Source organism: Canis aureus, chromosome 36, assembly GCF_053574225.1.
Source record: "Canis aureus isolate CA01 chromosome 36, VMU_Caureus_v.1.0, whole genome shotgun sequence".
Lineage (NCBI taxonomy): Eukaryota > Metazoa > Chordata > Mammalia > Carnivora > Canidae > Canis > Canis aureus.
The window spans coordinates 8,260,959-8,273,597 of NC_135646.1; the positions used below are offsets into that span (position 1 = coordinate 8,260,959).

The 12,639-nt window shown below is 38.4% G+C and overlaps 1 long non-coding RNA gene across 5 annotated transcripts in view; it reads right to left on the reverse strand.

Annotated features, from left to right (window-relative positions):
• Positions 1–2,850: 2,850 nt before the first annotated feature.
• The window catches only part of LOC144305754 (uncharacterized), a 66,824-nt gene continuing 57,035 nt past the window's right edge, over positions 2,851–12,639 (reverse strand). For 3 of the 5 annotated variants that reach the window (XR_013372823.1, XR_013372822.1, XR_013372824.1), the window contains 3 exons: positions 7,113–7,262; positions 6,681–6,766; positions 2,851–3,589 (listed from right to left, as the gene is read on the reverse strand). This is a non-coding gene — a long non-coding RNA (uncharacterized LOC144305754). The remainder of the gene's footprint in view (positions 3,590–6,680; positions 6,767–7,112; positions 7,263–12,639) is intronic. The other 2 variants (XR_013372826.1, XR_013372825.1) reach the window with 1 other exon arrangement.

Genomic DNA, 12,639 nt, shown 5'->3' on the forward strand with positions numbered 1-12,639 from the left:
GCTGCCACGTGAGGAAGTGCCCGATGCTACGAAGAAGGGTGCGGAATGTGGACTTGGGGAATAGAGGTGGCTAACCGGACAGAGACGAAGAGGAAATCAATACAGAAGCCCAGGGAACAGTGGGAGAAAATGCTCAGGGGCAAAAGAGGGCTTTGACTATTTAGGGAACTGAAAAGACAAAACATTCCTCAGGACCAGTCAGGGGAACTGGGGCCAGATCCTGGGGGACTTTGCAGAGCACGTTTCAGAGTTTATACTTGGCTTCAAGGGCAACATGAAGCCACTGAAGCCTTTTCAGCAAGGGGCTGTCATCAGCACATTGGTTGTTTGTTTTAAAGCAGCACATAGAAGTGGAAAGAACGGTATGGAGAGAGAAATGATTTGAAAAACAACTTTGAGATTTTTGTGTGGGGTGAAAAACTCAAGCTGGCACCCCTCCCGCCAGACACAATTTTTATGACACTGAGCGCAAGTGGCGAGAAAGTGTGCAACAAAATATACTCAAGGAAAGAGGCTGTGTCTAGAGAACATGAAGCAATGTTTGGTTGCCATGCTACTTGAGCCCATCTTAGTAGAAAGCCATCAATCAATGAAGCAAGTTAAGTTATACATCCAATGTTCAAGCTGCACATGCAGGGTTCCCTTCAAAGTCCCTCTAGTGAGACTTGTCCACTGCACCTGGAATTTCACAGGATAACTTTACCTAAACCTTTTTTTTTTTTTTTTTTTTTTTGCCATCTACATTTCTATGATGATCACCATCAGCCTGAAAAATCTAACGGGAAAGTGTCAAAACCACCTCCACTAACTTCTCATTTCTGGGGTCCCCTTCTCTGAACCCTGTATTTAGATTAATGTCCTGAATAATTTTTTCAGACACCTGCTCTGTTCACTTGGAGTTCAAATTATCCAAATGGATATCCAAACTAATTAGATCGACAGGTCATCACCAAAGTCCCATTCTGCGATAATGTGTAGACACAGTTTAAGTTGTTAAAGGTTTTACTCCCTTGGCTGTGACAAATTTCCCTCTTTCCTAGTCATATGGAATCCATGATTGAGCCCTGTGACTTTTTGCCTCATACTAAAAATCACATAACATTTCTCTATAATAGTTTTTTCATTCAACTTTTGTCATGGCTGAGGTATTTGTATAATACTGACGTGTATTATATCTGGAATATATATATAATATATATAATATATAATATATATCTGGAAACCGGGCTTCTTTATTACCATGCTGAGAAATTGTGAAACCAACAGTTGGTAGGTAGGTATTGTTAGAAAAATCCTTGCTATGGAAACAAATTCCAGTACAACTTCACCCTGGTAACTAGTGATTTATAACAAACTTCAGTGACATATATAACTCTTTCCCTAAGTGGATCATAAACTTTTGGAGGGACAAGTATGGGCTGACTTGAGTCCCCCTACCCAAATTCATAAATTGAAGTCCTAAGCCCCATTGCCTCAAAATGGGGCCTTTTTCGCAGGTGTAATTAGGTAAGATGAAGTCATACTGCATTAGGGTGGACCTCTAATCCAATAGGACAGGAGTACTTAAAAAGGGGAGAAATCTGAACATAGACAGCATTCAGGGAGTACATCATGTGGAGACTGACATTAGGCTGCCTCAAGCCAAGAAACTATCAGAAGCTGAGAGAGAAGCCTGCAACAGATCCTTCCCCAGTGCCTCCTGAGGGAGACTGGTCCTGCTGATACCTTGAATTTCAGACTTCTGGACTTCAGAACAGCAAGACAATAAAATTCTGTTGTTCTAAGCTATCCAGTTTATGGTACTTTGTTACCGCAGCCTTGGCAAACTAATACAGCAAAGATTATGGTTCACTCATTTTTGTGTGCCCCACAGGAACTGGTGAATGTTGGCGAAACTGATGTTGCCATCATAGAACCCAGGAGACCAGAAGTTGAGCCAGTGAAGACACTGACATGCTTCGAATTGGGACCTGGCAAATTTCCTCCCTGTCTTGAGATACACACTTGGGAATGTGCTGGGGTGATACCAGTTGCTTGTGCCTGGTGAGCAGACAAACATGCAATCAGAGCATCCAACAATTCTCTATCCCACCCCTACTCTGAAAGGGGACCACAAAGAGGTTTCTTAATGTACCAGACGGGACGCCCATCCAGATGGGGCTGAAGCAACCACAGCAGGATGTTTTAGAAGGGCACCCAGCCTCCTCTGTGTCCTGGGAAGCTCATCCCCCTCAGTTCTTACAGACATATGTGGAATCAGATGTACCCTTTACCAGCATTAAATGGATTTATAACTCTTGCCTGAGTGCACCTTTCTTTCAGTCAAATCCTTTGTCCATTGTGACTCATGAGAAAAAGTTAATGAAGCTTATCTGAAATGAGCTTCCACTTAAATAGGAAGGAGGAGCCTACCAGCCACTGAATGGAATGGGAATATACTGGCGGGGGTGGGGGGATGGATGGTGGGGATCTAGAGAAGACTAGTTTTCATCTTTTCTGTTTTGTGACGTCTTTTCTTCCACTACATATAACACAAGGGTTGCTCAGACTGGCCTTGTCTAAGCTGCATGCTCCAAAGTGGAGCCCATTGCCCTGTGTACCCCTGCACTGAAGTTGCTATCTGATTACATCTGATTATTTTGAAGTTCCAAAGTTGATAGTTTGTTGGTGGGGAGATATATGTGTATGTCTCTACACATACAGACAGATGTGTGACATGTATGAATCTTAAGTGTGCAGCTCAATGACTTTTTATATATGGATACGCTGGTCCCATGGCCCAGGTCACCAAGATCTAGAACATTTCCAACACTCCAGAAGATTTCCTGTGTTCTTTCCCAGACTTTTACATGTACAACTTTTAATTAACCATTAAATTATTCTTCCTAAACCTGCTAACAAAGAGTGTCTTCTGTACATTTAAGAAGCTATGGCAGGGATCCCTGGGTGGCTCAGTGGTTTAGCGCCTGCCTTTGGCCCAGGGCGCGATCCTGGAGTCCCGGTATCGAGTCCCGCATCAGGCTCCTGGCATGGAGCCTGCTTCTCCCTCCTCCTGTGTCTCTGCCTCTCTCTCTCTCTCTCTCTGTCTATCATAAATAATAAATAAATAAGTAAATAAATAAATAAATAAATAAATATTAAAAAAAAAAAAAAGAAGCTATGGCAGTTCCAAGAAATACAAAATGTAAAATCAGGCCCAAAGCTTGCTGTGTTGTCTGTGTATGGTCTGAGTGGAACCGAGTTTGCAAACTGGCTGCCTGTGCGTGAAATCTGCTCTTTGGATATGGTTTGTGTAGACTAACTGCAAAGGGTCTTCTAAAAATTGAGCCATAATTTAAAATTAAGGTATTTCACATGAAAACTCAAATTGGAGAGGGGGAAAGGAGCTTCTCTCCAAAAACTGGGAAATGTTGTGCATTCCATCTTGGAAGAAGTCACCTGGAGCTAGGCAATGGCTGTCCTTCTTGACATGAATGTGAAGATAGGGGTCCTGCTTCTCTCCACCATTTAAGGCAATGTCCTCATATGCACTCCTGCCCACTGACCTCAGGCATTCATGTCAGCTGCTCAGTCCTTGGGCCAGCTACAACTAGACAAAATGGTAAATGTAAGGCAGACTTTTAGCAGGAGACTATTTTCCTTCCAGAGGAAAAAAAATACCTTCAATACTACCCAAATATTTTTAAAGAAAAGTGGAATTGGATTTTAAATTACTACATTATTTCTCATAACTTAATACAGTGATTTATTTTCTGAAAGTGGCTATTATTTGCTGTATATCATTCCAACTAGTTTTACACATGCACACACACATACACAGACACACAGTGTTGATGTCTAACATCTGCATGCTGGCTAATGTTTAATTTTTCAACATCAGCATTATACTGGAGGCACTCATCTGTGGTATGACCACAACTTCAAATTTGTTTTTGTATCTTTTCTGCATAACTAGTTCCATTGGGTTTCAAACTACAGAGTGAATTGAGTCATCTTTGGTGACTCTGTTTTCAAAGATAGTCTTGAATCACCTTGTCAGATCAATGTTAGACATGCTTAGTGTTGAACATTACTTCTATGTATTTCTGCAAATTCTCTATGAATGGCATTTGAAAGTAGTGTCTATCATAAAAACCTAAATATTTGTGAAATAAATGTATTGTAAAAGTTCCACATTCAGATACAGTATAAAAAATTGCCATTTTCAAGGAACACTAATGGAATATAGCTTTTGAATGGAGAGTGTCTTGGCTTTGCTTTTTTTCTAAGCAACTTTTTCTCCTTTTATGTTTTGTACAACCTCATAACAATTTTGTTCCAATCTGTAAGATTTGTAATGTCACTACTCTCCATTTGTTCTACAGCATAAACACCCACGTGTCAATGCTACCTTATCATCAAGGGCTCGTGAGCAGAATTTCTTTCTGATATGTCAAATTATTGTTAAGCAGCTCTAGAGTCATCAGAGGTGGTTAATTTGTAAAATCAACTAACAGACATGAGAAGCATACAGACAATGAATAACATGGGAAAAAGAAGAAGGTTAATAATACTAAATGCCTTTCGGAATTTGTTTAACCATATTTGATAAAATTATCATTTCACACACACCCATATGCACACCCATATAAACCCATGTGCACACACCACCATGGTTTTATTTTTTAAGTTGATATGAAATGCTCTATGTGCTTTTAATATGTATTTTGCATAGGATAAGGATAATCTTCATCTGTGCCAAGTCAATTTATAAGCACGATGACTATTATTGTTCAGTTACCACACATTAAAATGTCATTTTTTAAAAAACAAAGCCTCTAATAGGCTAATCATTTTAAGTATGATTTTGATCCTATTCATCCTCTAGGTTACCAGCAAAGTGCATGCAAGGCCTATAGCCATAGACCCTATACGTAGACTACTTCATTATTTGCATTGTAAAACCAATGGATACTTGCCTCTTCATTGTGCCAGAAATCTCAACATATATCAGATCTCTTCTTTTCATTCCACCCTAGAGTGGATTTCACAGTAAGAACATCCTATAACCTCTCCAGCCTCCTTCTCCTTCCCCTGCTCCTTTTTATAGCAACAATCTTCCAATAAGTTTCCCAAACTAGTTGTTTGTTTCCAACTCCTCCCTTCTCTTGAATATAATCCTATTAGGTCTTCATCTTGGCCCACTGCAGTGAAATGGTTCTCAAATCCTGTGATGCAAAATCCATTGACCAGGACTCAGTACCATTCCCTTCTGGACTTGTTTTCCTTGACTTCAGCCACCACAACTCTTCTAGCTTTCCTCTTACCACTTGTCCCTCTTTCTCAATCTCCTTTGCTGGAGCCTCCTCATGTTCTGAGTCTCTAAACAGGCCTCATTATTCCGACCTGGAGCCAAACCCTTTGATACCCTGCCCCATGTCCCCAAGTTCATTTCTCTGTTCCTCTGCCTAAGGACTTTCTCTAGCTCCTGAGGCCTTGAAGATCCAGGGATTTAAAACCCTCACCAGCATCCTCAAAGAATGAAGATGGGAATTGCTGAATAAAGATGGCAGATTCTTGCCTCCTTGGCAGGCCAATTCTGAAGGGTGTTCTATTGGGTCCCTCAGAGGGTCCTTAGTGGAATTGAACTTCAGTTGTCCTTGGTGGAAATCAGCTTATAAACACACAATTTGTTCCTTTAATTGGTTTTTATCCTTTCCTTGTTTTCCTTTCCCACTTCCTTATCTGTATTTTCAGGATCCCACCTTTCAGTTAAATTGCGTTCATTCAAGTCCTTGTCATAGGGTTATTTTTAGGAGAAATTGAAACTAAGATCTTTTCCTTCTTAGTTCATGTTGACTCTTTTGGTAACTGGGGATTCCTAATACTAGTTCTTTAAATATCAACATATTTTGACCACTCTCAAATGTACATCCAGCCAGGTCCTTGCTCATGAATCTGAGACTAATATTTTTGGCCTCCAATGAGACATCTTTAGTTGATGTCCAATAGGCAGCTCAAATGTAAACTATACTGTTTTCTTCCTCTAAATCTGCTCTTCTTCTATCTTTCCAATCTCAGTAAATAGCACCTCGTCTGTCAAGTTGCTTAGATTAACTGGCGGTTGTCCTTGACTTGTATGTCTTTTTCTCACATCACATATCCAATCATTCAAGGTGGCTCTATCTTCACCATATATGTAGAAACAGACTGTTTTGGCTTTTTCTTTACCCATTTCACCACCACTGCCCCAGTCCCACTACCATCATTCCTCATCCACATAATCAAATTGGCTCCTAGCTGGTGTCCCAATTTCCACACTTGGCCTCTTACATCCTATTCATGACATAGCCATTGGAATGACCTTGTTGAAACCAAGTCATACTATGTCACTTCTCAGCTAAAAATCTCTCAAAGTTTTCATTACACACTTAGAATAGGAGCTGAAAACCTACATGATGCTCCATGACCTGGGTACCTTCATTACTCTGAGCTTATCTCCTACCACCTTCCTCCACTCTGCTTCAACCACATTGACCCTTTATGATACCATTAACATGACAAGCACACTCACCTCTCATATCCAATGAGGCTATGATTTCACCAAACTTTAGCTTTAGCCATGATGTGTGTGCTTGTGTGTATTGAGGTCTATGATATCTATTTCTTACTTTGGGTCATAGTTTCAAAAAAGTACTTACCTAGACATTCACTTGAATCAGATTGCTTTTGCCGATGAAGGATTGAGATTTCCATGAATTTATGTTTCAATATTCTCTGAAGTAATCTACCCAGTATTTATATTGTTGCATACCAAAAACAAAAATGAAAAAAATATAATCTAAGTGTTTCAACTCCTAAGACATGAGACGGCAATTAATTAGACTGTTAGACTACTGGGCACAACACAATTTCTCTTTGGGGTCTATATTCACGGGTCAAAGGACTTCATAGGATTTCCCCCAAACCATGAAACATTTTACTTTAGCAGCATCTTTCATCACTGAGAAAGTAGGCATGTGTGAACATAAATGCCTGACCATTTGGAGAACCAGTAGCACATATTAATTGAAGGCATATAGTAGAGAATAATTTTTCTAATCAGAGAAAACATACAAAAACTCCAGTAGTACCTTAAACTTTCCATTTGACCAGTGTCCTAAAATAAGCAGCTTTATTTTATTTTCTCCATGTAACTTTATTTAATCCCTTGTCAGAAGTTACTTGTGATTTTCATGATGGTATCCTTAGAGATGACACAATAAATATTGCACAGAAAATTCCTGTCAAAAAATGAAGGGGAACGTACTGATTTGAACCATGTTAGGAAGAAGGCTGAGCTTAGGTGTTGGATGTGGGTTGAGTATCACAAGGAAAAAAAGCTATGAGAGATCAGAATGAAAGCAGAGATTGGAAGATGATGTAGGAAGGTGATTAAATATTCTAAAGGATGATTTTTGTGCCATCTTGGAGATCAGTTGATATAAATAAATGTGAGAGCCTTCAGTGATTATTATTATCATCATTACTGTACTCATCTAGGAAATTATAGCTTATTTGGCACTTTATTCTTCATATTAATGATGTGAAGTTTCATGACAACCCACTAAGAAAATAAAAATGAAAATAATAAATCAGCCTGCGGCACTTAAAAGCCTAATGAAATCCAAACACTTCCCAATAGAAGATGACTCAGTGACACAGAATTGGCAGCTGTTTGTTGTTAGATCATTAGTTTTTACTGGCTTTTTTCCTATTTTAAGAAGACATCTGTAGAACCCTCCTTTCTCCCATAATCTGCTTGGATTTATTTAGAGAGACCTGGAGTGGAATCATCAATTGGAAAAATAGAGTAGAAGCATCCTTCAACAGCTTAACTACCTTTTTCCAGTGGGTTTTAAATTATAGCAGTTTTTACTGAAAATACAGAGTAGGCCCATTGAGGCAACTTTATTTGCCCCAAGAAAAAGTGAAAGGAAAAGCCCACCTGTTTTAAACTTGGATAAGGGAGGCATGATCACATTTGAAATGACAATTTTTACAATACTGTAAGTGGAGTGAGAAAATGCTGAGTAAATGCTGAGGGTAACATCTTGTCCTGGCTGGTATCTAGCAAATGAAAACTTCAAAAATGGCTCCTGGTGCCTCTAAAGTTGGGGATATGTTTGGTTTTTGAAATCTTTTAGATTTTTCAAAGATTTTTTTGTTAATTCATTTGAACAAGAGAGAGAGCACAAGCAGGGAGGAGGGTCAGAGGGAGAGGGAGAAGCAGACTCCCTACTGAGCAAGGAACCTAGTGGAGCAGAAAGCCCAGATACGCAGAAGGGTCCTCAATCCCAAGACCCCGGGGACACGACCTGAGCTAAAGGCAGATGCTTAACCAACTGAGCCACCCAGGTGCCCCTGGGGATAACTTTAAATAGGAGGCATTCTTGTCTGCTTGAGGGGATAACTTGGCCCCTCAGTGGGTCGGCAATGACTGACTCCACGTGGATAATGACTTGACCATATTTTGCTTCTATAGCCCATGTACAGCTACTTTAGCATATTGAACTTGATGTATCTTGTGCCAATTCTGCCCCTAAAGATAATCTTTAAAAAGATTTACTTTATCAGGAACTTATAGTATGTCATAAATAATATCATCAAATTTGGACGACAATCCTGTAAATGCTAATTTATCTGTGCAACACCCTTTACTGAATACTCTCAGGCACTTTATTGAGCCCTCAGAATATGGTGGTGAGCAAAAGAGCTATAGTCCCTCTGTGAACCTCTATTTCAGTAAGATAGCTGAGCAAATGGCAATTAAACCAAACAAATGAAACGATTTTCAATTATGACAAGTGATATGAGACAGAAAATAATAAGGCAGGTCAGGGAAGGCCTCTCTGAAGAGGTAATATGTAAGCTGATCCAAAACAGGAGGTCAGAAACACTGATGGAAGAGCCCTTCCTGGCTTAATGTGAAGTCTGTGTGAAGAGGGAAGTGTTAAAATAGAAGATATTCTTTTTATTCTAGGCAAATAGCCTGGCATTTATTGATAGATAAAAGAATGGAAATTCAGAGAAATTAAACAATACCGTCAAGATTGAACAAGACCTCCAGTGTCCTAAGCCAGCTCTGTCTGATTCCAACATTCTTTCTTCAAAGCTACACCCATTTATCCTGCTGAACATTCACCAGCTTTTTAGATTGTATAGACTAGCTTGGGATCACTTAAAACTGAAACTCACCCAGATGCACTCCCTGTCAGCAAAGCAAAAGCTTCCTAATGGCCACTTTGCAGAAGTGCCAATGTTGTTACCCTTTCCAAGTGAGCTGCTGGGGAAGGCTGTCCACCATATGGAGCAGGACGTGAGCTTTCTGTGTCTCCAGTGGGACTGTAGAGTTTATGGTATAAAATTTTGCACTTCGCTGTCCAAACTCATCGAGTTTTTGATGTGATAATTTAGCGCTATTAAAAGACATTCATGCTAGTGTTTGCCAGAGGGGAGGGGTTTGGGAAGACAGGAGAAATAGGTGAAGAGGTACAAAATTCCAGTTATAAAAGAAATAAGTTATGGGGATGAAAAGTACAGCATAGGGAATACAGTCAATAATATTGTAATAATATTGTACGATGGCAGATGGTAGCTAGAGTCATGGTGAGCATAGCGTAATGCATGGAATTGTTGGATCACTATGTTGTGCACTTGAAACTGATATAACACTGTATGTCAGTTATATTTCAGTACAAAAAAAAAGACATTCATGGGAAGGGCTTCAATAGTTATTGAGTGCTACTATTTTTCTGCTTATTAAATGAATGATGTGTGTTTATTAATAAGTGCATATCCTTCCAAATATATAGCTCTCTCAAATCCACACATTATTTTTATTTTTAATCACAAATGCATGTGCTACCTTTAATAATGATATAGTCAACCATAAAAAAGTCAAAAAACAAGAGATCGAATTCCAATTTATTTTTGAAGCCAAAGATTTATTTCTATTAGCTAAAAATCATGCCAAATACTTTACAGATATTAATGTATAAAATCTTCCCAATAATCCTACTCTGTAACATTTAGAATGTCTATTTTACAGGTGAAAAAATTAGGATTCTATGAGGTTAAGAAAAATGTTCCAGCTCAGAGAACTGAGCATTATCAGTGCTGGGATGAGAATTCAAGTTTTGTACCTTTCCCTGCTGCTCTTCTAAGAGTTCTCAAAAATATTTCCTTTTTTTTTTTTTTAATTTATTTATTTATTTATTTATTTATTTTTTATTTTTTATTTTTTTATTTGACAGAGAGAGAGAGCACACAAGCAGGGGGAGTGGCAGACAGAGGGAGGAGAAGCAGGCTTCCTGCTCAGCGGAAGGAACTTATAGTATAAGTGTGTGCTTGATCCTAGGACTCTGGGATCATGACGCAAGCTGAAGGCAGATGCCTAACCCACTGAGCCACCCAGGAACTCCCAAAATATTTCCTTTTTTAAGAGGAACCAATAAACTGATGATGCATGTTTATACTCCCGTATTTCAAAGGATAATCTCCTTTCTAGTTCATGCCTTATGGGTTATAAATATTTCTGCAGAAGCTGTTTTCAGATTGAAGGAAGAACTCATTTGAACCTATTATCTAAACTTTTACACATCCTTTGCAATTAATTGCCTAGAACATGCCAAGTTTTCTCCTTTTATCAGTTGAAAAATATAAAAATGTCTCTTACTCAATGCTTGTGTGTGTGTGAAAGGAAAAGGTGACAAAGTGACACTTCCCTTTCAACCAAATAATTTGAAGGACATATTTGATTCTGCCATCAAATATACAATACATTTTGTTATATTTTCATGATAATAGCACTGAAAAATAGGTACAGTTTCTTCTTTCTTGTTGTTAATCTGTACCTAGCATTCTGTGTAGCATGTTTAAGAGAGAAGGGTCAGGGTGCATGAGAAAAGGAAAAGGTAAGAATTATTATTTTATAACTTATCAATCTATGAAGCCTGGCATCTTAGATTTTAAAAAATAAAAATGAAAAAGCCACACCATTACTAAAATTGTCCAAATGTGTGTGTGTGTGTTTATAGCCACCACTTATTCTCTAATACTATAGAATCACAGATTTCCTTGTTTAAAATTTAAATAAGCCTAGGGATCAGAAAGAATGAACATATTCTTTTTTTATTTTCTATTCACAGTGAGGATACACATGAGACTGGTCATATCAGAATATGAATATTTTGACACAAGCACTACTACTATTTTTGGTATTGTTGATCTAGATTAACCAGGATATAATCAAGAAAAAATAAAAAGATGTTCTGTAGTAGCATTTTGCTTTCATGCAGTAACACCTTCCAAGAAGAAGCAGGTATTTGGCCCACCCAACCTTTACCACTTGCCAAGAAATGGATGTTTTTAGGGGCTCATATTCTCATGCAAAGGCCCAGCTACACCTCTGCAGAAGCAACAGGGGTGGAAAACCCTAAAGTATGATTTAATTTTTATAAAAATGGAATGGGTTTTCTCCAATGAATGTAATGCTAAACCAAAGGCCAGATGTTCTGCTACTTTTAAAAAATGGTTTTGGGGAGAATGAGTAAGCTTTTTGATATCATTGTGGAAAGAAGTGATATATGGGCTGTGGCTAGATGAGAAAAGAGATGCCCAGCTCTATCTCTTAGGGCAGAGCAGAGTGTAACACTATTTTTGGCCTCTTGAGTTATTGAGAACAAGAAAACCTATGTTTAGAGCCAAGTGCTTGTAGCTTTGTGGCAGTAATAGACAAAGAGAATTGTAGACATTTATATTTGAAAGGGAGCTTGCCCTATCATTTCCTCCATCTCTTTCATAGCTTTTCCAGTAGGTAGACTTCAAATTTTTGCTTTAGAGGGCTCAGAGATGGTGTTCATTCCTAGTAGTGATATCCACAGTTAGAAAGAAATCTAGATTAACCGGGATATTCCTCTATAAAACATAATAGCTGCTTTAATATGTAATATAACCATCACATCTTCTTTAATCTTTTCTTCTCCACAGTAGACCATTTCATTTTTTTCACTAACTTTCCTCATCTCATATGCTTCTGTATCTCTAACAGTCTCTTTTGCCTTCCCTCAAATGTTCCCTACTTTGCTAGTATCATTCTGGTGTCTTTGCACTTACAATTGAACAATATATTCTGGTTAAGCTGAAGGATATGAGGCAGTGATGCTCATAGCTCTGTTTTCACCTTCAAGCCCTATTAGTAACAAAGAGGTGCATTGAATCTGGACTCTTTGACTAAAGGTTTAGGGTATTCAAATACTAAAGTTTCAGATCCCCAAAATTATTAAAAGGCTGCAAGATAGAATGGGGATACCCAGACTTATTCCAGGTTAAAGAAACATAAAAACAAAGAAGAAAGAGAAAGAAAGAAAGAAAGAAAGAAAGAAAGAAAGAAAGAAAGAAAGAAAGAAAGAAAGAAAGAAAGGAAGGAAGGAAGGAAGGAAGGAAGGAAGGAAGAAAGAAAAGAAAGAAAGAAAGAAAGAAAGAAAGAAAGAAAGAAAGAAAGAAAGAAAGAAAGAAAGAAAGAAAGAAAGAAAAAGAAACATCATACAACTGTCCTGGGATGATGGTGGCATTAGGGAGAGAGGAAAAGAATGATTTGGTTTCTTTTATAGTCTTAGA